Source organism: Pristis pectinata, chromosome 16, assembly GCF_009764475.1.
Source record: "Pristis pectinata isolate sPriPec2 chromosome 16, sPriPec2.1.pri, whole genome shotgun sequence".
Classification (NCBI taxonomy): domain Eukaryota; kingdom Metazoa; phylum Chordata; class Chondrichthyes; order Rhinopristiformes; family Pristidae; genus Pristis; species Pristis pectinata.
Genome location: NC_067420.1, coordinates 17,929,584 through 17,952,501, shown reverse-complemented (window position 1 = coordinate 17,952,501; position 22,918 = coordinate 17,929,584). Strand labels below are relative to the sequence as shown.

At 43.7% G+C, this 22,918-nt stretch overlaps 1 long non-coding RNA gene across 1 annotated transcript; it reads right to left on the bottom strand.

Annotated features, from left to right (window-relative positions):
- Nucleotides 1-8,288: 8,288 nt before the first annotated feature.
- Nucleotides 8,289-22,215, bottom strand: LOC127579068 (uncharacterized). The gene is made up of 3 exons (XR_007957632.1): nucleotides 21,807-22,215; nucleotides 16,498-16,562; nucleotides 8,289-12,726 (listed from the first exon to the last, which is right to left on the bottom strand). It is a non-coding gene; the product is annotated as an uncharacterized LOC127579068 (long non-coding RNA).
- Nucleotides 22,216-22,918: the final 703 nt, after the last annotated feature.

Genomic DNA, 22,918 nt, shown 5'->3' with positions numbered 1-22,918 from the left:
AAATATACTACATTTTCTCTTAACGTTTAAAAAGCTAAAAAGAAAAACCACACACTAAGAGTCAATTCAAATCAATAATGATAAAGACATAACTACTTATTGTCTCTCAGAGCAGATTTTCCCATTCATTGAAATGGGGTCCACTGTGATTGCACTAGGTGTATGCTGGCATACATTTAGGGGCTGATTTCCCAGCTTGAGAGCTGGGAAGCCTGCAGAAGGTTGTCTGGCCCTATCAGACTCCATGAGGATTTCACCCAGGAGCAGCCAGGAGGGCAAAAGATAGCTGCCAACTTAGACTGAAGCTAGCATTGGAAGTCTGGGCAGAAGATCTGCCCCAAAACCAGGCAAATTCTCTGGACCGGATAGTCCAGGGTTCTAAAAGAAATAGCTGCAGAGATACAATTGACTGTCTACCAATCTTACCAATAGTCAGGAATATTGCCAGTACATTGAAAGCCAAATTGAAATATTGTGTCCTTAGAAATGAAAAATATCTGGAACTATAAAATAATTAGTCTGTCATCTATCATGAGTAAAATGCAGGAACCTATCATTAAGCATATCGTTGCAGGGCATTTAACGAATAATAATATGATTACACAGAGTAAACCGGGCCTGTGATGGGAAAGTTATGTTTGTCACATTTAACAGATCTTCTTGAGAATTTGACCAGCAGGACAGAAAAGGGAGGAATAGGAGATGTAATATACCTGGACTTCCAAAAGGTACCTGATTGGTGTTACAAAGGAAGGTTGTGATAAAATACAAGGGTTCCTGGGGCCAGGGTAATATATTGGCATGTATTAAAAGAGCAGAGAGCATAGAGTAAGAATAAACAAGTTAGTTTGGCAGACTGTTCCTAGTGGATGCCACAGGGATCAGCACCGAGTCCTCAGCTATTCAAAATTTACATAAATGACAAAGATGAAAACTCAAAAGTGCAATGTGTCCCAGTTAGGTGATGACACAAAAGGTAGCTACAACAGTGAGCTGTGAGGAGAACACAAATGTCCAGAGACTACATTGCATAGTGCAACAGTTTTGTATACTACTTGATTTCCAAAAAACAAAATGAAATATGGAATTTTCTGTCTGGGTCCTTTATCTTCTTACTGGTGAACCTGCTTCATTGTAACTTAAGGAGTTGCAGGTCCCAAGTTGTGGGGCACTGGGAACTTGCTGTTGCTTTTCTTTAATTGGTTCATTTAACCAATTCACAGTCACAATCCCTATCTGGTTGTAGCTGCCACTCCTCCCTACTGATTTCTGGCTTGGCCATCCCTTCTGATCACCCAGCACAAACACCTCCACAAATCTCTAGTAGCAGATTGTGACCTCTTCCGCACTACCAATGACCCTCCAGGACCGACCATCTACTCCACTGATGACTGCTGTCATGAACCTTCCTCTATAATTTCCTTCCCACCCGCCCATGACCGAGCCTTTCACTATCTGCATTGCTGAAGTGTGCAGAGAGAAGACATTGCTGCTTGTAAAGCCTTATGCACTACTGAATTTTATAGCTGTGGCTCCTTGAACTAAACACTCAATGTCCACATATCACATTTAATGCAACATTACAGGTAGCATTTAATTTCTTCAAACCTACTTAGGCAGGTTAAGTGAACAGGCAAGAAAATGGGAGATGGGAAAATGTGATGTTATCAAGTTTGGAAGAGAAAGTAGGAGAACAACACACTCTATAAACACAGACATGCTGTGTACAGTGTAATCATGGTGCAGATCATGAGAAACTGGAATAAAATATGGGGAATCAACAGCTTATTAGGAAGATGAAGTGTATGCTAGTCTTTATTGCAAGGTTGAATTACAAAAGTAAGAAGATTTTGCAAGAACATATAGGCTTTGATAAGATGATAATGTTAGAAATTCTTGAGCGTGCTAAATAGTCATAGCAGCAACACACCAATGACTGTTTTGGTTATCAGTCCATCACAGCACCCAAGTCCATGTGTGTCACCTGAGACCAAGGCCACATTTAGAAGCCAGGAAGGTGAGATGGCTGTCAGACCATGCCCTGGGATTGGGTTGGCCATCAGAATAAGTAACCAGGGGTAAATTTGTGTAGGATCAGGTTGATGATCATGCTGGAGGTAAGAAGAGTTCAATGCCAGACAGTGTAGGATGGGAGGTAGTCAACAATCCTGGGGGGTGGGGTGGGGGGTCTTGGCTGGAGGGCATAACAGACTGCTAGCCACTGGCTTCACCTGAGACATGTGGAAGGTGGGATGTATCCTCAGAGTCATAGGCAATTTGAGCTAGACCATTGTGGAATTGACAATCTATTCAATTTCAAAAGGTCCCAAGTGAGGAGCTAGTTTCTTGGGCTCGTCCTTGAGGGGATGTCCTTAGCCAAGAGCCAAAACTTCTGCCCAGGCTGTTACACTGGTGCGGAAACCTGCTGACGATCAGTGAATCTCCAGTTGTGGTCGGCAGTACGGAGCAAGGGCCGCTCGTGTGTCCTCCCAGACCTTACAGCAATGGCAGAGATGGTCCTGAACTGAGGGCACGGCAATGTCCCCTTCATGGACGGAGAAGAGGTTGGTAACCGAGTGAGCATTCGAAGGGGGATCTGCCAGTGGCAGTGCAGACCAGAGAGTTGCGGGCATACTCAACCCAAGCGAGGTGGGTGCTCCACGTCAATGGGTCATTCACTATTATGCAGTGTAGTGCTGTTTCCAAATCTTGATTCACCCGTTCCGTCTGGCCGTTCGTCTGTGGATGGAAACTGGGCGATAGGCTTATGGAGGTTCCGAGGGCCTGACAAAAAGACCTCCACACTACAGAGACAAACTGGGGACCCTGGTCAGAGACAATGTCTGCAGGGATTCTGTGGAGGCGGAAGACATGTTGGACGACCAGGTCGGCTGTCTCCCAAGCTGTAGGGAGTTTGGGAAGGGCCACAAAATGCACTGCTTTGGAAAAGCGGTCCACTATGGTGAGGACAGCAGTGTTCCTGTGAGAAGGGGGCAGTCCCACGACAAAATCCAGGGTGATATGGGACCACGGATGGCTAGGTACGGGTAAGGGATGAAGCAGTCCAGCAGGTGGTCAGTGGGAGGCTTTTCCCACAGGTGCAGACAGTACAGGCAGAAACAAAGGAACAAGTATCAGCGTCCATGGAGGGTCACCAGAAGTGTTTCTTCAGGAGGAAAAGCATCCTATCAATCCCCAGATGGCAGGCAAAACAAGAACAATGTCCCTACTGCAGAACCTGAGACCACATGGACTCTAGTACAAAAAAGCAGTTGGGTGGTCTGTTACCTGGGTCAGGTTAGGTCTGTTGGGCATCCTTCACTACGGCCTTGATCTCCCAAGCAAGGGCCGCCACCTCACAGGACCGGGGAAGGATGGTCTCGGGGTTAGGATGGTCCTCCTCTGTAGTGTATTGCTGGGAGAGCGCATCGGGCTTCCCGTTCTTGGAACCAGGACGATAGGTTAACGTAAACCAGAACCTGCCAAAGAATAATGCCCACCGGGCTTGACGGGAATTCAGGCATTTAGCAGTTCATATATATATTCCAAGTTCTTGTGGTCTGTCCAAACAATAAACAGATGTTCTACTCCCTCTAGCCAGTACCTCCTCTCCTCTAACACAAGCTTAACTGCCAGTAACTCCTGGTTCCCCATGTCATAATTCGGTGGGGGACAACTGGCGAGAAAAAAAAGGGTGCAGTCTCTGATCCAAACCGGAGTGTAGAGAGAGGGTCGCTCCCACCCCGGAGTCAGAAGCGTCGACCTCAACAACGAATTGGCTAGAGGGGTCTGGTTGGACCAGGATGGGGAGGACATGAAGTGTTTCTTCAGGTCCGAGAATGCTGAGTCAGCTTCGGGGTTCCACAGAAAAGGGGTCTGATGTGAAGTGAGTTAAGGGGCACCGCCACCTGACTATAATCCCTAATGAAACAGCGATAGAAATTCGCAAACCCCAGAAACCATTGGAGTTGCTTGCGTGTCATGGGTCGAGGCCACTCCACCACTGCCCAGATCTTCTTGGGATCCGCCCTTACTCGTCCGCTCTCAATGATGTATCCTAAGAAGCTGACAGAGGGGACATGGAATTCACATTTCTGCCTTGACAAAGAGCTTGTTCTCCCAAAGCCTCTGGAGAACCTAGCAGACATGCTGGGTGTGTTCCTGGAGAAGGTCAGGATGTTATCCAGATAGACAAACACAAATCGATTTATGAAGTCCCGTAGGACATCATTGATCAGAGCTTGGAAGACGGCGGGAGCATTGGTGAGGTCGAATGGCATTACTAGGTATTCGAAGTGGCCAAGAGGGGTATTAAATGCTGTTTTCCCACTCGCCTCCCTCCTTTATCCTGAGGAGATGGTAAGTTCTTCGTAGATCAAGTTTAGAGAATATGGTGGCCCTGTAAAGAAGTTCAAACATGGAACTGATGAGCGGCAGTGGGTACTTGTTTTTGACGGTTATGTTAGTTAGGCCCCAGTAGTCAATGCACGGAAGCAGTGAGCCGTCCTTCTTCCCCACAAAGAACCCTGCACCTACCAGGGAGGATGAGGGACGAATAATGCCTACCAAGAGAGATTCATTGATATACTCCTCCATTTCTTCCCTATCTGGTCGGGACAAGTTATATAGCCGACTGGTAGGTAACGGAGCTCCAGGGAGAATGTCGATTGTGCAATGGTATGGCTGGTGTGGGGACAGGGAAAGAGCCCATTGTTTGCTAAATACTTGCCCCAGGTCATGATACTCCACTCGGACCCGGGACAAGTCTGGGGTTTCAGTGGCCGACGAACTAGCAGTAGCCTGTACCAGAGAAAGGGCCGACTGGAGACAAGTGGAATGGAAGACAGACTCCAACTGACTATCCTGCCCATCACCCAATCAAGGTGGGGATTGTGGCAGCTCAACCAGGGGTACCCAAGGACCATCAGCGTCTGTGGGGAGGTTATCAGGTGAAACTGGACCTGTTCCCGATGGGTTCCAGAGATCAGCAAAGACAGCAGATGTGTAAGGTGCGTGACTTGGGTCAACAGTCTGCCATCTAGTGCCTGAACTTCTAGAGGAGTACTCAGTGGCTCCTGAGGAATCCCAGCCCAGGACGCTACATCTTCATCCAACAGATTTCCCTTGGTGCCAGAGTCCACCAAGGCAGAAAGGGACAGGGACTGTTGGAGGTGTCTTATGGTAGCTGGGATCAGCATCCAGTTCTGGGAGACCAGAGGGAAAGTTGCCTGGCTCATCAGGACCCCCCTCTCTACTGGTGAGCCCTCTCCTTGGAGAAAGGCACAAGTGGCCAGAAAATGGCAAGGCTGGCCGCAATAGAGGCAACTCCCAGCTCTTAACCTCAGACATCATTTGGAGGGAGAAAGGCGGTTCTGTCCTAGTTGTATTGGTTGCTCCTCCAGGGTGGTGCAATTGGTTGGGTCAGGAGCACCTCTAGGGGTGGAAGGAAAAGGAGCAGAGGGGTTCAGGCCAGGAGAGGCTGGGAAGGTGACCTGTGGGGTGACTGGAGGTGTTGGATGAACCATCCTCTCTCTGCCATTCCTGGAGTCGGTTGTCCAGTCTGGTAGCTAGGGCGATCAATGCATCTAGGCTGGTTATCTCATCTTGTGCCACCAACTCAGCCTTTATCCTGTTGCAGAGGCCTTGCTGAGAAACCCCCTGGAGAGCCTCCTCATTCCATCCCAAGTCGGCCGCTAACATCCAGAGCTCCACGGAGTATTCCGCAACACTGCAGGAGCCCTGACAGAGGGCGAGTAGTCATTTAGCTGCTTCCTTACACCTGATGGGATGGTTGAAGACCTTTCTCATCTCCTTGATGAAGGTGTGAAATGAGGAGGTCTCTGGCTGATTGGCCCAGATGGCAGTGGCCCATTTCAACACTTCCTCACAACAACCCCACAATAAATGAGATCTTGGATCTCTCAGTGGTCTACATGGAGGGCCACTGCTCAAATACCAACAAGCATTCTAGTAGGAAGGGCCAACATTTTCCCAGATCCCCAGTGTAGCATTCTGGGTCAGGTACATGCAATTCCTTGGGTGGTCAGGTTATCAAATCATAGGGTGATGCTCCTAGAGATTGTCCAGGCTAGTCAGACAGCATTCTTAGAGCAGAGGAAGTAAGAAGACCAGAGACTCAGCTGATCTGTTCACTGACCTGCCCAATGTTCACTACTAGGGTACAGTAGTCTGCCATAACCCCCCAGAGCTGCTGGTTATGTCAGCCCAGAAGTGAGCCCTGGCTGGTGAGGGCTTTGTACAGGGGATTCATATCTGCTGGGTTCATAGTGGCTAGAGTATTCTGTCACAAGAGCAAGCAAAGAGAGCTCACAGAGAACTCAAATGCAGCACACTGGTACAAGACTGGAGTCAGGATGCTTCCTCAGAACTAAACACAGGCAGCAACCAGAAGGAATCTGGCCTCAGGACTCCAAGGTGGGGTCCCAACACCAAAACTAGATATCCTAAGAGGAACAGTAAAACCAGGACTGCTTTAGAGTTGCCAGTGCTAAGCAGCCAAGAGACAACATATACTCAAAGGTTGACCAATACTCTGGCAACTAGTGCTAGTGAAACCAGGGCTCTTATGCTAGTCTCCTGATGAGGCTCAGGTGTGTGTTGTTATGCGATTAGTAGTGCATGGAAACCATGTGCTGCACAACAAGGCACCATCAATGGAGCCGAATTGAGGGCCAGCACTTGGAACCACGATAGTATCAAAATTTCTTCTCAGATTAGGTGCTTGATTCAGATTAGCCTTCAGATTGGGTTTTGAATGCACAATTTCCAATTCAGAGGTAAGATTGAGTGAACCAAGCAGATATGATAAATGAAGTTTTCATTAGTGCTTTTTTTTATTGGACTAAATTGTGCTTGTATTATTACTGCCAACATAAACAATATCTACCCTGTAGAAAACACAAAACAGGCCATGGAATAAGAATTCACTTGGGCTAACTTTTAGCATAAATCTGGGCCCCAGAGTTGAGTTTGGTGGAATGCACTTTCTCTCAGCAGTATGCTTTAGAAAATGAAGTTGACACTTTCTTGGGAAAACATTGTAATTATGCACAAATTATACATGTAGTTTTAAGTTAATGTTTAGTAGGATGTGTGATCAGTTTTTATCACCTATGGAGCTCTAGAAGTGACTTCGAACTATGATAGAAACCAAGGGAAAGGTATCTGCAGTTCGACTGAATAATGATCACAACCCTCCCTTTGGGCTGTTATATGGGGATTCAGTGACTTTTGCACTTTAAAATCAAATACTTCTGAAGGCTGTTTTGTGTACATCTGCACAAATGAAGAATGGATTTCTGGCAGCATGGAACAGAACATGCTTTAATAGCTCAATCTGAGAATATTTCAAAATTCCATCTTTGTATTAGACAGTATACATGATGAACTGTTTGTAATATTCCTGCATCCCTGAGTGAAATATAAGTAAAACAGTATCCCCAATGAGAAAGTTTCTGAAAGGTTGAAGCTGAACATATTGCAGTTTTATAATCATGATGAGAATCTTCTTCAGTGTATTAGTGAGATTTAGAAAATGTGGATAGTAGACAGGTTTACAACTTTGAGTGTTCAAATAGCTGACCATTTGGTGGAGAGATGTTGTCTCAGAGTGTTATGACTTCTCAAAAGAAAGGAAAGCAAAGGCTAAATAGAAACTGACTCCAGTCATTGAACTGGATTCAAAGGAGGAACATTTCCTGTAATCACAAATACTTTTTATCTTCTGAAGTGGCCTGGCTATGACTTATTCAGAGTTTCAGGATTTAGGGCATCTCTAGCCAGCTTCACTTTTTGGAAATGGAAGAACACATTCAGCAGAATGAAAAATAGAAGATTAGGCAATAAGCAATGTTCATCTTCACTTGGTTCCTATGGAAATATTGCCAAGAAGTAGACAACATCACAGGTGGAATGTGCAGTCATTAATCCAAGATCACATAATGACAAGAATGAGCTCCCCCACTTCATGACAATGTTTATCCTACTGTTTCTTTGCTATAAGCAAGCCATTGCTCCACTTTAAATTGAATTATCTTTTCCAAATTTTAGAATCATAAAACTATGCAGCACAGAAACAGGGCCTGTTAGCCCACCTCGTCCATGCCGACGTGATACCTATCTATGCTAATCCCATTTGCCTGCATTAGCCCCATATCCTTCTCTGCCTTTCCTATGTAAGTACCTGTCCAAATGCCTTTTAAATGTTATACTTTTAAGATGATGAGAAAAACAGATAGTGTCACTTGATAGCTGCAGAAGCACAGAAACTGAGTGATTCAGTGCCATGGCTCTGTTGTCTGCTGTGTTGCACTCAAAAAGGTGCAATTTGAGTTATAGCTTCCTCATGTGGGGAAACAGAAATAGCTGACTATGTTTTAAAACTTAAGGGAAAATGGATATTTATCCCAGGAGTCAGAGCCTAAAAAGAAGTGATTTTCCTGGCCATAAAATAATTCCTTGGGTTCTCTTCACTTGGGGCTTTCTATTTTTCCTGAGCAGAACTCCACCGTGGAGCACTTACTTTACGCAATGAGCAGGGCAGCACCCTTCTTTGATGATTGTGCAGCCACCTGCTAACTATTTTTGAGTTATTTCCCCCCAACATGTAGGATGTTATTGAGATATTGTAAAATTCAGCTGCCTTCATGCTGCCGCTCCCAGGCAGAAGTTCAAATCGTGCTCAAAGCTATGTCAAATATACTATATAATGCAAAACTGATATTTTAAGTGAATGGGTGGAAACATGACCTTCATTACTTTCATTTACACCTTTACCAGGTAGTTCCACTCATTGTATTTTTGTTGCATTATCAAGATATGATGGTGGTAAAGTAAATTACGAGCTCCAAGAATTTTTTTTATTCTGAAATTATAAGGAAAGCACACTGGTTTCATCCTGTAGACATCCAATAGATAAATGAGGATTTACTGCCAACTTCTTTCTAACTGTTTTATATTTATTTAGTTTGTATAACTGGTGTATATTTCACTTTAAGAACATTGTCTTCCAAGTTTAGTTCCTTGGAATCAAGAATGAGTTATACTTGGTGGGATAAGTAGGTGGGTAGTTTGGGAGGCTGACAATCTCTTTCTGCCATTTATAATGGTCTTCTGTACGATCCTGACAAATGAATTTGAGGTCTTCAATGCTCCTTCAAGGAGAATTCAAGGAGAAATGAAATAATTATTTTAAAAAAAACATAAAACTGTTGCTTTTTATTGATTGTTTTGGATGAGATCATCAGCAAACTCGATTTCATCTAAAAATCTGATGCTCATATCAAAATCTCACCAACAACATTCACATGGACCTTAGTTCCTGGTCAGGGAGGGTTGCAATTATAACAATCTTATTTTCAAATCCATCCATGTCTTGCTGGAGTCATTAATAGCATTCCAACAAATCTCACAGTGTAAACTTGTTCTGGACTTGCCCTAAATTTTTATATCAGTCAGTTAATTAGGTGACTTTTTCCCATGATTATGTTCAATATAGTGTTTCATCTTTCTGACTGTAGGGGATCAAACAATTATTCTCCTTTCATAATGTGGTATTTTAATTGACTATTAAATCAAGAAAACTGGTCAAATAAGCTGACTGGTCAAACGTTACATACAGAATAGAGAAAACATTAAAAGCTGAAACAACAGAAGATTATATAAAAATACATGGCAAGTTAAAGTACAGAGCCCCCATAAAGAGAAAAGACAAGCTAACTTTCCAGATGGGCAATCTTCAACGCTGCTGACCTGATAAAGGCTCCTAAACCAACATTTCTCATTTTAAACATATAGTTACTTCTTATGTTAAGTTGGCATTGGGAACAAAGGTACTTATTTCTGGTGGAATCAACAGTAACTGTAAAGTCTAAATGAAGTAAAGGCAATATCATATTTGGCATCATTGTATCTTTAAAGAAAATTACTGCTGAAATCCCTATCATACTAAACATCACTGGCTTTTCTTATTTCAAAAACAAAACAGCTTTTAATATTGTGGCACAAATTAGGAGAGCTGGCAGTTAAAAGCAAGTCACCAGGTGGCATTCCATAGAACCTAAGCTAAATGAAATTAATGGAAAAATTAATTAACTCTAGGTACATAGTTCCTTCGTTTATTAAATGTTAGAGGTAAGAACTTGGTCATTTCAAAAATTATTCTCAGTTTTCTTTTCACAAGATCACAAGACAAGGGAGCAGAAGTAGGCCATTCGGCCCATCGAGTCTGCTCCAAGGAAAAGGGAAAAAAGAAAAAGAAATGAGAAATTGGGGAGGGGCAGGTGAAAAAAAAACTATTCTAACCCCAATTTCTGGCCTTATCCCCATAAACCTTGATACCCCGACTATTTAGATATCTATCTATCTCTTCCTTAAACGCCTCCAATGATCAGGCCTCCACTGCTGTACGTGGCAAGGAATTCCACAAATTCACCACTCTCTGGCTAAAGAAATTTCTCCTCATCTCTGTTTTAAACCTGTACCCTCTAATTCTAAGATTGTGCCCTCTAGTTCTGGACACACCCATCAAGGGAAACAGCCTAGCCACATCTACTCTGTCCAGTCCTTTCAACATTTTAAATGTCTCTATGAGGTCCCCTCTCATTCTTCTGTACTCTAGTGAGTACAGTCCAAGAGCCAACAAACGCTCATCATACGTAAGCCCTTTCATTCTGGGAATCATCCTCGTAAATCTCCTCTGAACCCTCTCCAACATCAGCACATCTTTCCTAAGATATGGGGCCCAAAACTGTGCACAGTATTCCAAATGAGGCCTCACTAGTGCCCCATAGAGCCTCATCAACACTTCCTTACTTTTATACACTATACCTCTCGAAATGAATGCCAACATAGCATTCACTTTCTTTACCACTGATCCAGCCTGGTGGTTAATCTGTAAGGTATCCTGCACGAGTACCCCTAAGTCCCTTTGTACTTCTGTGCTTTGAATTTTCGCTCCTTCCAGCTAGTAATCTGCCCATTTATTTCTTTTTCCAAAGTGTACAACTGCACACTTCTCAACATTGAATCTCATCTGCCATTTCCTTGCCCATTCCCCTAAACTATCTAGGTCTCTCTGCAACCTTCCTGTCTCCTCAATACTCCCTACTCCTCCACCTATCTTTAAATTTGAGATTCCTGACTTCACAGCACAGTGAAGAGTTCAAGTACGGGCACTGGCTATTAATAATAACCTCTTTATCCCAGTTCTGTAAATTTTATGTTTTGGATGAAACTCCACTCCTCAGGCAAAAATAAACCATCATCCAAAGTGAACCACCAGAAATCATGAGAATGCCTGGAGCCTGGATTATTCATTCCCCTATCTGGGCCAAGATTCTATTTGCGCAACATATGTCAAAACAAAGGTGTTGAGAGGTGTTGAAGCTTGAGTTACCTCTTTATTCTTTCAATATGAAGTACCTGAGAAATATCAGCCATGTACTTCCACATCGCCTTTAGCCCAAAATATAGAAACATATCCAAGGCAAAGCACTGCTTCCCCTGCCAAATTTTAATCACATACATTGAATAAACTGGGAGATGTAGCATGTACCAGGAGATTAATACTCTTTTATTACCAATAGGGTAGAATTTCTATGGGCTTTCTCCTCAGCTCCTGCCATAACATTAGTGAAATATCAATTCAAGTCCCAAGATGAGTTCGCAAATGGAGCCTTTTGGTTGGGTTTCTGTTGAAGTTATCATAGATGGTGGATGCTTCTGTGGAAATTCCATTGTGTATTAGCAGCGGCTGTAACTTCCACTTGATGATGGACAAATGACATTTTGTAGTCCGTGTGCCCCGGAACGTAATTTTCCTGCATCAGGAGGGTAGGTTGGAATTTTGACTTGTTACATCTTTGAACCCTGCTGTAACCCTAAACCAATTTTCTGGTTTCCCTGGTTTCATTACCTAGGTACATGAACATGTCACCAAATACTCTAACTTCTACAGATATACTGTTGAAAGTATCCTGACTGGTTGCATCATGGCCTGGTTCAGCTGTTCCAATGCACAGGAATGCAAGAGGCCGCAGGGAGTAGTGGACACAGCCCAGCCCATCACAGGCACAGCCCTCCCCACCATTGACAGCATCTACATGAGGCTCTGCCTCAAGAAGGTGGTATCTATCTTCAAGGATCACCACCATCTGGGTAACGTCCTCTTCTCCCTGCTACCATCGGGCAGGAGGTACAGAAGTCTTAAGTCCCACACCACCAGGTTCAGGAACAGCTACTTTCCAACAACCCTCAGGTACTTGAAGTGACCTGCACAACCCTAACCCTACCTCAGCAACAGAACACTAAGGACCACCTCTTGCACTACCATGGACTTGGCTTTGATTGTGTTTATTTTTGCACTAGTGTCTCGCTTTGCAGTCTTTTTCCTCACTGTCTTTAACTGTTGTATAATTTATGTACGTTTTATGTTCTGTCCGTTGTCTGAATCCACACATCTATGATGCTGCTGCAAGTCAGTTTTTCATTGTACCTGTACCTCACCATATTTGTGCATATGACAAAAACTTGTCTTGTCTTGACTTGACTTGTCTTTCTGGCAGAATGCCCACTTGCAAACTTGCAACAAGTGGTCTGGCCCTGAGGAAGACATTTCAGGTGATGATGAAGTGATTCCTGTCAGCACTGTTTTGCAGTCATTGGACGTACCAAACCACTTGTCAAGGCAACTCATTCCACTGTAATCTACATGCAACAGGCAGGGAGGAAAAGGCAGACAAGATAGTTGAAATGTATCTTAAGCTTCTACACTATGTCAGACCTTAAGTACTATATGTGTAAATAATGCTGCTCCTCATTTCACTTACAAAGTTAGTTACTAAATAAGAAAATGTATTGTGGTCAGTTTATACTGTACATAATATACCCTGTTTGGCTGGTGGGGAATTTCTCAGAAGTCTCCCCATTGCTCACTGTAACTTTATAGCTGTTTAGTAAAATTGATGCACCTATTATGGGCTTTTGCTGAAGTTCAGCGACTTATCGAAAGAACCCTTCTGGAAGTGCTGGAGTATATATTTGGGTCATTGGAGTGTTGAATGGCCGGGTAGTGATCCATATCTTAGTGAGTATTTTTTTGATTCAGGTCAGCACGTGCAGCATGACGTGGGGCAGCACAGTGGGGCAGCTGGTCGAGTTGCTGCCTCATATCTCCAACAACCTGGGTTCAATCTTAACCTCCAGTGCTGTCTGTGTGGAGTTTGCATGTTCTCCCTGTGACTGCGTGGGCTTTCTCTGGTGGATTGGTAAATTAATTGGACACGTGTGTAGGGGAGTGGTAGAGTCTAGGGAAAGTTGGTTGGAATGTGGAGAAAATACAATGGGATTAGTGTGGCCTATGTGTAATAGGGTGCTTGATGGTTGTCAGACTCAGTGGGCTGAAAGGCCTCTTTCGGTGCTGTGTGGCTCTATGACACTGTGAGGTTGGAAGAAATAATAGTGCATTGTTTGAGTGGAGTCGATGTTGGGGCAGTGTTCTTGGGTGGACATAAGTGTAGTGTAGAGGGGGGTCTGGGCTTCAAAGCTACTCTGAGAGAGTGCATTATGGTGCAATATATTTAAAATCTGTGACAAAGGGTTTAAAACTGCAATATATTTCAGCTTTCTCAGTGGGAACTGTATTGGTGCAGTGTATTTGCATATTATGGGCAGAGATGATGAACACATAACCATTTCTAACCATATCAGTATTAACATTCCAATTCTTGTCAAAAGTATTCACAGTTTTACTAAGTGTAATTATTGATTTAATGCCAATTATTTCTAAATTTTGTGAAGTTTTGCACCTTTGGCTATTCCCATCCAACACAGTTGTGACCAAAATCATTTCACACGGGAACCTTCTGGAAGAGAAAGAAGAAAGTGGCAAAGCATTGTACAGTCTGCAACCACTTCCTGATGGACATTTAGCCTGCTTCAACCTACAAGATCCATGTTTTTATCATATAAAGAGCTGCTCTTCACAAGAAGAAATATTTTAACTGTAGCTGGCATTATCACTAAAATATATAATTGCATCCAGTGCCAATGATACATGTAGAAGAACACTGGGGCCCGGCACTTGATAGGAACTTCAGGGGAGAATTACAGGGGACTTTCAGTAAAATGGTTCTGGCACCCAGAAGGGCAAAAGGGTTTAAAGCTCCACAGTATTTTTTATTTATAGTAATAGTAATTAATTAAAGTTTTCGAGCTGCACAGTTATTATTTTACTGCTGCTCTGCTTGATTGCAGGAATTGTAAACAACACCCATAAGATCTTTTAACCCATTCTACACAACAAAGCATATATCTTGTTAATTCTTTGCTAAATGGAAAACAAAAGTTGTGATCATATGGTAAAAACAACAGTGATGCTATTTAAAAAGTAAATTGGACATCAACTATAGCACATGGGTATTTAAATGTAGAAATCAGGATATTGCTGAATGTGTTGCCCTGTTCCTTTTAAAGTCATGTCTTAACAGTTCTTCATCAAGAGACTCAGAATTGCAACACATTAAAAGACAATCATAGATTTATGGAACCTAGATGCCCTGAAGAGAAGCTTTTAAGATACAGTGAAGTACTTTTGATTGTAACATGTGTTCTGTTATCTTCATAATGTATACACAATATCTTATTTACACTGTTCTTTTTCCAATTCCATTTTCTACAGAACCATATTTCATTTGAGGCACATATTCTTTAAAAACTCTAAAATTTTTGTATAGTTTTTGTATCTTAAAGCGCACTTTCTTTTGGATTTGCTGACATGTAAGCACTGTTGAAATAATTCATAGCATAAAGCTATACATAGACCCGCAAAATATGGTTGATAGAGCACCACATAATAAAATACAGAGAATAATGGAAGAAGATTTACTGAGTCGTGAAGAAGGCTCCTGACCTGAAATGTTGACCACCTGCTTTTCTCCACAGATGCTGCCTGGCCTACTGAGTTCCTCCAGCATCATAGTGCTTTCCAATGGAAAAAGATTATTCCTCAGATTGAAGGATAGTATATAGATCACAGTTCTTTATAATGCATGTTAATCACCTGAAGTTGGCTCCATAGCGCACAATGTCAAAATTTGTGGAGAATATTAAACTTAGAAATGCGGTAAGGAGGATGGTGTAGTCATTTAAGAGGTCAGAGACAGATTGCTAAAATGAGCAGCCACAGGAAGATTGAATTTAACATAAGTGTGAAGTAGAAAACTGGTAATCCCCAGATTACAGCAGTTCGGGTAACAAAAAAATTCACCCTAATGGAATTCACAAATTATTACCAAAACATCTGAGATATGAAATAAAAATACACTCTCACAGATATTACGTGTCAATTTTTATTGTATTTTCAGGTTGCGTTTCTTGACGATGTGGCTTTGTGTTACGGAAGGTGGCGATAGGGACAGCTTTCTGGTAACATACCCCCTAGTAATGGGGGGGGGGGGGTCACCAATAGTTGATAGTAAGAACAGGGAAAGGGGTTCTAAGATAAATGGTACAATTTTAAAGATGTCCAGAGATAGAGCAGTAAGCACGTGTGTACATAAATCTTCAAAGGTGGCAGGAAAGTGGAAGATGCTGTTAAGAAAGGATGTGGGGTCCTCAGCTTTATAAACAGATCCAAAGAATACAAGAGTAAAGACGTTTTGCTAAATATTCCTACACCATTGGTTAGGCCCCAGCCTGTGTATTGTGTCTGATTGAGGGCAAAATGTGTTTGGAAGGATGTCATACTGTAAGAGAAGATGCAGAAAAGATTTACCAGGATGATTCCAAAGACGAGGAAGCAGTTGTGTGGATAGACTGGAGAAACCAAGGTTGTTTTCCCTAAAGCAAGGATAGATTTGATAGGGGGTTCAAAATCATGAAAGGTTTTGATAGAGAAAATAAAGTGAAATAAGCTAGAAATTCACTTGTGTGGTGTATGTTTATATGTTGTGTATGATTGAACTGAGGAGCAAGTTCAACTGCAGGAAGTAATCAACATGCACAACTCACTTTGAAGCTTCAGAGTTATGAAAGACATGGAGCATGGTGGGGTCTGCACAGATGCAATAATGGAACAGATTCCTAGTTATAATCGGATGAAACTTTCAGCTTTATAGACAGGAAAAGGAGAAGTTATACTGGGCAATAAGAAACATCCAGAGCAATTAAACAATTACTTTGTGTCTGCCTTCACATAAGAAAACACAAAAGATCTACTAGAAAAACCAAAGGGTTAGCAAGAATAAGGAACTGAAGGAAGTAAATATCATCATAAAAATAGTACTGGAGAAGTCGATGAGACTGAGAGCCACAATATCTCAAGGAGTTGTTGATCTATATACCAGAGGTTTAAAAGAGGTGGCTGCAGAGATAGTGGATGCTCTGGTTGTCATCTTCCAAAACTGATCTGCAGACTAGAGAGTAACAAAAACAACCCTACTATTTAAGAAAGGAAAGAGAGAACAGGTAACTACTGACCTGTTGGCTTAACATCAGTCATAGGGAAAATGCTGGGATCTATAATGGATATAATAACAGAAAACCTAGAAAAGAATAACAAGATAAAGAGTTAGCATGGTTTTATGAAAGAGAAATCACGTTTGATTAATCTATTGGAGTTCTTTGGGGATGTTAGTGTATAGATAAGGAAGAAGACCAGTAGATGTGGTGAGTATAGATTTTCAGCAGGCTTCTGATAAGTTCCCACAGAGGAAGTTGGTCAACAAGATTAAAGTTATGAAGTTGTGGTAATCTACCAACATGGATTGGGAACCATTTGTTGGACAAAAATCAAAGAATGGGAGTAAATAAGTCTTTCTCTGGTTGGCAAGCTGTGATTAGTAGGTTATTGCAGAGATCTGTACTTGAGTCCCAGCTAGTCTTGATCTATATCAATAGTTTGCCTGCGTGATCAAATGTTATATTTCCAAATTTGCTATGGTACAAAACAAGCTGGGACTGTGAATGGGGAGGAAGATGTAAAGAGGATTCAAGAGGATGCAGACAAATGAGTCTGTGGGAACATGGCAGATGGAATATAATGTGGAAAAATGTAAGGTCACAAATCTGAAAAGCAGGGTATTTTTAAATGGTGATAGTTTGCAAGATATTGATAGTTCACCAGCCACTGAAAGATAACATGAAGGTGCAAGCAAGCAGTTAGGAAGGCAAATGATGTATTGGCCTTTACAACAAGAGGATGTGAGTAGAGACATAAAGATGTCTTACATACTGATAGAGCCACACCTGGAGTATTGGGTATAATTCCTTCACCAAAAAAGGATGTACTTGTCATTGAGGGAGGGCAGCATAAGTTCGCTGGACTATTTTGTGGGATGGCGAGTCTATATAAGATGAGGGAATTTGCTAAATATTCAAAAGAAAGTAAGTTGCAGGGCAATGTAAGGAGGGGTGAAGGACCAATTGAATTGTTCTTTTAAAGTGTCAACATTGGTACAAATGTTTAATTCCGTGAATCCATCCATAAAGATATAATGTGATGCTTTGTGATGTCGTCCTGGGAATAATCCAAGAATTAAACTGCTATAAGTAACTTTAAATGTGATATGGCACTGATACAGGTGGGGACTGGTGTGAGGCTTTCCTTCCTGATAACATGCCCTTGGAGAGAGATTTATTGGATCCTACCACCTAATCTAGTGAATTTTACGTGTCAGTGATCCCTCTTCCAGGCACTTATCCCTGCAACCATCCCAAATGTTACACCTGCCCCTACACCTCCTCCCTCCTTTCAGGGCCCTAAACAGACCTTCCAGGTGAGACAGTCTTTTACATGTGAATCCACTGGTGTCATTTATTGCATTCGGTGCTCCTGATATGGCCTCCTCTACATTGGTGAGATCCCACACAGATTGGGAGATCACTTCATCGAGCACCTTCGTTCCATCCGCTGCAACATCCAGGATCTTCCGATAGCCAGCCATTTTAATTCCACTTTCCATTCCCACACTGACATGTCTACCCACGCCCTCCTCGACTGCCAAGTTGACGCCAGATGCAGATCTGAGGAACAACACCTCATATTCTGTCTTGGTGGTCTCCAACCTGATGGCATCAACATCGATTTCTCTAACTTACGGAAACTGCTCCCCCCGTTCACCCCACTCCCTCCCCCCCCCATTTGTTTTCCCTTATCCCTCTGGCCCCATTGCCCCTTCTCTTTCCCCTCCCCTGCCCTCATGACCTGCCCATCACCCACACCTGGTTTCCCATCTCCTTCCCCTTATTCCTTGGTCCACTGCCCTCTCCTATCAGATTCCATCTTCTTCGGCTCTATGTCTCTTCCACCCATCACCTCCCAGCCTCTTCATTCCCACTCCCTCCCCCTCCCCCACCTACCTCTCTTCCCCCTCTCATCTGGATCCACCTATCACCTGCCAGCTCGTGCTCCTCCCCCTCCCCCCACCCTTTTATTCGGCTTCTGCCCTCTTTTTCCAGTCCTGATGAAGGGTCTCAGCCTGAAACGTCGACTGTTCATTTCCCTCCATAGATGCTGCCTGCCCTGCTGAGTTCCTCCAGCTTTTTGTGTGTTGCTCCAGATTTCCAGCATCTGCAGTCTCTTGTGTCTCCAATTTTGTGTGTCTTCTGGCTTTGTTTGTCCATTCCCTGGCTAATACTTCAGACTATGGTATGTTCTGACTAGTACATAAAGGTGAGAGAGAGAGAATAATGCATGCAAAACAGCTGCAAGGATGCAATGTGTAATTGTAAAATAAGACCTTTTCAGATCTTGTTTAGTCTGTTTTATTTAATGGAGAATATGAAAACTGAACTTTCATAAGCCAATGCATAATCAAGCTCCACTTACTTTCATTTGTAGTATATTAGCTCATCCATGTGCAGGAGTTGGCTGTGTTACTGCACATCCTGAAAAACCAGCTCATCTACTAAATAAAGTCTGAAGTGATTACATCACTATTGAAAAGGAAGGTTGCAAAGGTGGGACGATATTTTCCAATGTGTGCTACACAATGCTAATGGTTGTGTTTCAAATCCCCCAGTCCACAACATAGATTAGATAAGATAAGATCTTTATTAGTCACATGTACATTGAAACACACAGTGAAATGCATTTTTTGCATAGTGTTCTTGGGGGGCAGCCCGCAAGTGTCGCCTCGCTTCCAGCGCCAACATAGCATACCCACAACTTCCTAACCTGTATGTCTTTGGAATGTGGGAGGAAACCGGAGCACCCAGAGGAAACCCACGCAGACACGGGGAGAACGTACAAACTCCTTACAGACAGCGGCGGGAATTGAACCTGGGTCGCTGGCTCTGTAAAACGTTACGCTAACCGCTACACTACCATGCCTGCCCCAGCCCAAGCACAAGCCTTGGCTGACTCTGCACATATAGCACTCATGGATCCTTGTGAAATACCACCTAACATCAGGAGGTTTCCTTGGTGGTAATACTGGCAGTTTGCAAATAGGTCTGCATGTTAGCTACTGAATAGAAAAGCAAAGTATTGCAAAATTGGAAACCTAAATTAAAACGTTCTAATGAGCTGTTCTCCTGCCTCCAGCCCTTTTCTTCCACCTGGACTCCCCCACCAGGCCTGCTACCTTCCTTGGACCTATTCATAGCCAACCGTCAGCGCAACATCAGCCGTCTTGACTTTTCTGCCCCCCTCACCTACTCCAACCTCACCTCTTCGGAACGTTCTGCTCTCCACTCCCTCCACACTAACCCTGGCATTGTCATCAAACCAGCTGACAAAGGTGGTGCTGTGGTAGTCTGGCGTACTGACCTCTACCTTGCAGAGGCCAGGCACCAACTCTCGGACACTTCCTCCTACCTACTCCTGAACCATGACCCCACTGAGGACCACCAGGACATTATCTCCCGCACCATCACTGACCTCATCACCTCGGGAGATCTCCACCCCACAGCTGCCAACATGATAGTTCCACAACCTAGGACTGCCCTCTTCTACCTCCTCCCCAAAATCCACAAGAAAGACTGTCCCAGCAAACCTATTGTCTCTGCATGCTCTTGCCCCACGGAGCTTGTATCCTTGTACCTGGACACTATCCTGTTTCCTCCGGTCCAATCACTTCCCACCTACGTCTGTGACATATCACACGCTCTCCAATTCTTCCATAGCTTTAAGTTCTCTGGTACACACAACCTCTTCTTCACCATGGATGTCAGTCCCTATATACCTCCATTCCCCATCATGATGGCCTCACCACCATCCGCTTCTTTCTTGACCAGAGACAGAACCAGTCCCCTTCCATTAACACTCTCCTCTGCCTGACTGAACTTGTCCTCACCCTAAACAACTTCACTTTCAATTCCTCTCACTTTCTACAGACCAAGCCCGTAGCTATGGGCACTCACATGGACCTCAGCTATGCCTGCCTCTTTGTTGGCTAAGTTGAACAGTCTCTGTTCCAAGCCTAGTCTGGCCCCATTCCTCAGCTCTTTCTCTGCTATATCAATGACTACATTGGTGCCACCTCTTGTACCCGTACAGAACTCCACAGTTCATAAATATTGCTACTAATTTTCACCCTGCTCTCCAATTCACTTGGACTACCTCTGATACCTCTTTCTCCTTCCTCGAGCTTTCCATCTCCATCTCAGGAGGTTCCTTATCCACTGACATCTTCTACAAATTCACTGACACCCACGGCTACCTTGATTACAGCTCCTCCCACCCTGTTTCTTGCAAGGATGCGATCCCTTTTCCTCAATTTCTCCACCTCTGCCACATCTACTCCCATGATGAGGCTTTCCACTCCGGGACATCCGAGATGTCCAACTTCTTTTCTAACTGGGGCTTCCCCCCGACTGTGGTCGAGAGAGCTCGCACTGTATCTTTGCCATTTCCTGCACCTCCGCTCTCACCCCCACCCCTCCCAGACCCAACAGGGATAGGGTCCCCCTTATCCCCACATTTCATCCCACCAGCCTACGTATCCAACACATCATTCTCCACCACTTCCGCCATCTCCAATGGGACCCCACTACCGCATATCTTCCCCTCCCCACCCCTTTCTGCCTTTCACAGGGACCAATCTCTCCACGACTCCCTAGTTCACTCCTCCCCTCCCCCCAAATCCATCCTGCTCCCACGCAGGGAATTTTCCACTGCTGCCGCCATAGGTGCAACACCTATCCCTACACCACCTCCATCCAGGGACCCAAACAGTCCTTTCAGGTGAGACAGAGATTCACCTGCACCTCCCTTAATGTCATTTACTGCATTCGGTGTTCCAAGTGTGGCCTCCTCTACATTGGTGAGACCAAACGCAGACTAGGTGACTGTTTCACAGAACACCTGCACTCCGTCTGTAACCGCGACCTGCATCTCCCCGTTGCTGGTCACTTCAACTCCCCCTCCCACACTATCACTGGCATGTCAGTCCCTGGCCTCCTCCACTGCCAGGAAAATTCCAAGCACAAGCTGGAGGAACAACATCTCATTTTCAGTCTTGGAACCTTGCAGCCTAACGGCATGAACATTGAATTCTCCCACTTTAAGTAAAGCCCCCCCCCCCCCCCCCCACACCCCACCATGGTTCTTCTCTTCTTCCCTTTCCTAGTCTATCTCTTTGTTCTACCTTTTTTTTCTTTTCTCTCCTTACCTTTGACCCATCCCCAGTGGATCTGCTCTCCCCTCCTTCCCTGCACCCTGCCTATCACTATCTCTTACCCGCATCTACCTATCACAACCTTGTGCCCACCCCACCTCCCCTCTTTTGTCCACCTATCACTGCTCTGCTTTTCCCTCCTATATGTTGGGCTTCCCCTTTTCCTACCTTCAGTCCTGAAGAAGGGTCCTGACCCAAAGCGTTGACCATCTGTTTTTCTCCATGGATACTGCCTGGCCTGCTGAGTTCCTCCAGCATCATTGTGTTTTTCATCTAGATACCAGCATCTGCAGTCCTTTATTTCTCTAGTTAGAGGATAAACAGTTTTCAAGGTGCAGAGGAAGTGGGGAAGAGTGCATTAAATAAAAGAGGTCTATAGCAGGAGAAAGGCAGGAGAGATTAAATTATAGTGAAAAATAGAGGGGTGGTGACAGGATAAATAAAGAAACGAAAGATCAGTAAGAAGGCAATGTTAAAATGGAAGAAGCAGCAACCTGAAATAAACACAGAAAATTGGGAAAATGCTCAAAATCTGAAATTGTTGAACTCATCTTTGAATCTGGCTATAAATCTCTGGACTTGCAATCACACCTCCACTCCTGGAAGAATAATGAATCGCTGGAGGGAGGAACCATAAAGGAATCAGGGTGTGAACAAAAAAAAGCTTCATTATCATGAGTCAGCTTTTCCAAAGGATTAATTTGTTAAAACAGATCTTCCATTGCAGTGCAACAAAATACAAAAAGAGGCGGAGACCCATTATGTCATGTTTCTATTCCACTACCCCACTTTCCAGTGCTACTGAAAGTTTTCCAGAACATTCTCCAATGAATGGGCCTGTTTGAAGTTCTGGCTCACACTTTGTTTTCAATAGGGTCAGAAGGAGTTCTCTTTGTCTCCACCCTGGATATAATTGTTGGGGAGCACAGTAATATATCAGCTAAAAGAAGCCATCACCAGCGCTGTCATCCAGATATCCACAGACCAGAGGATCTATGTTACTTGGAGTCAGGCCAAACATTTATTGGGCAAGCTTCAAATTTTTCCTAAAAAATAACCTCAGGTGATCTCAAGACTTTTTGTTTCTTTCCAATAACAGTCAAAAGACCTCAATGGTGAATGCCAGTGAGTAGTTATGGTCTGTTTTCCAATGTTCTTGTACATGTCAGTCATGGGGGATCTCTGAATTATACTGATGCGGGTCAACAGGCCTTGGGCAGGAAATGCAAATTAGCCCAATTCTCAGTAAACCCAAAGTGGATTGTGTCAATGCTTAAGCT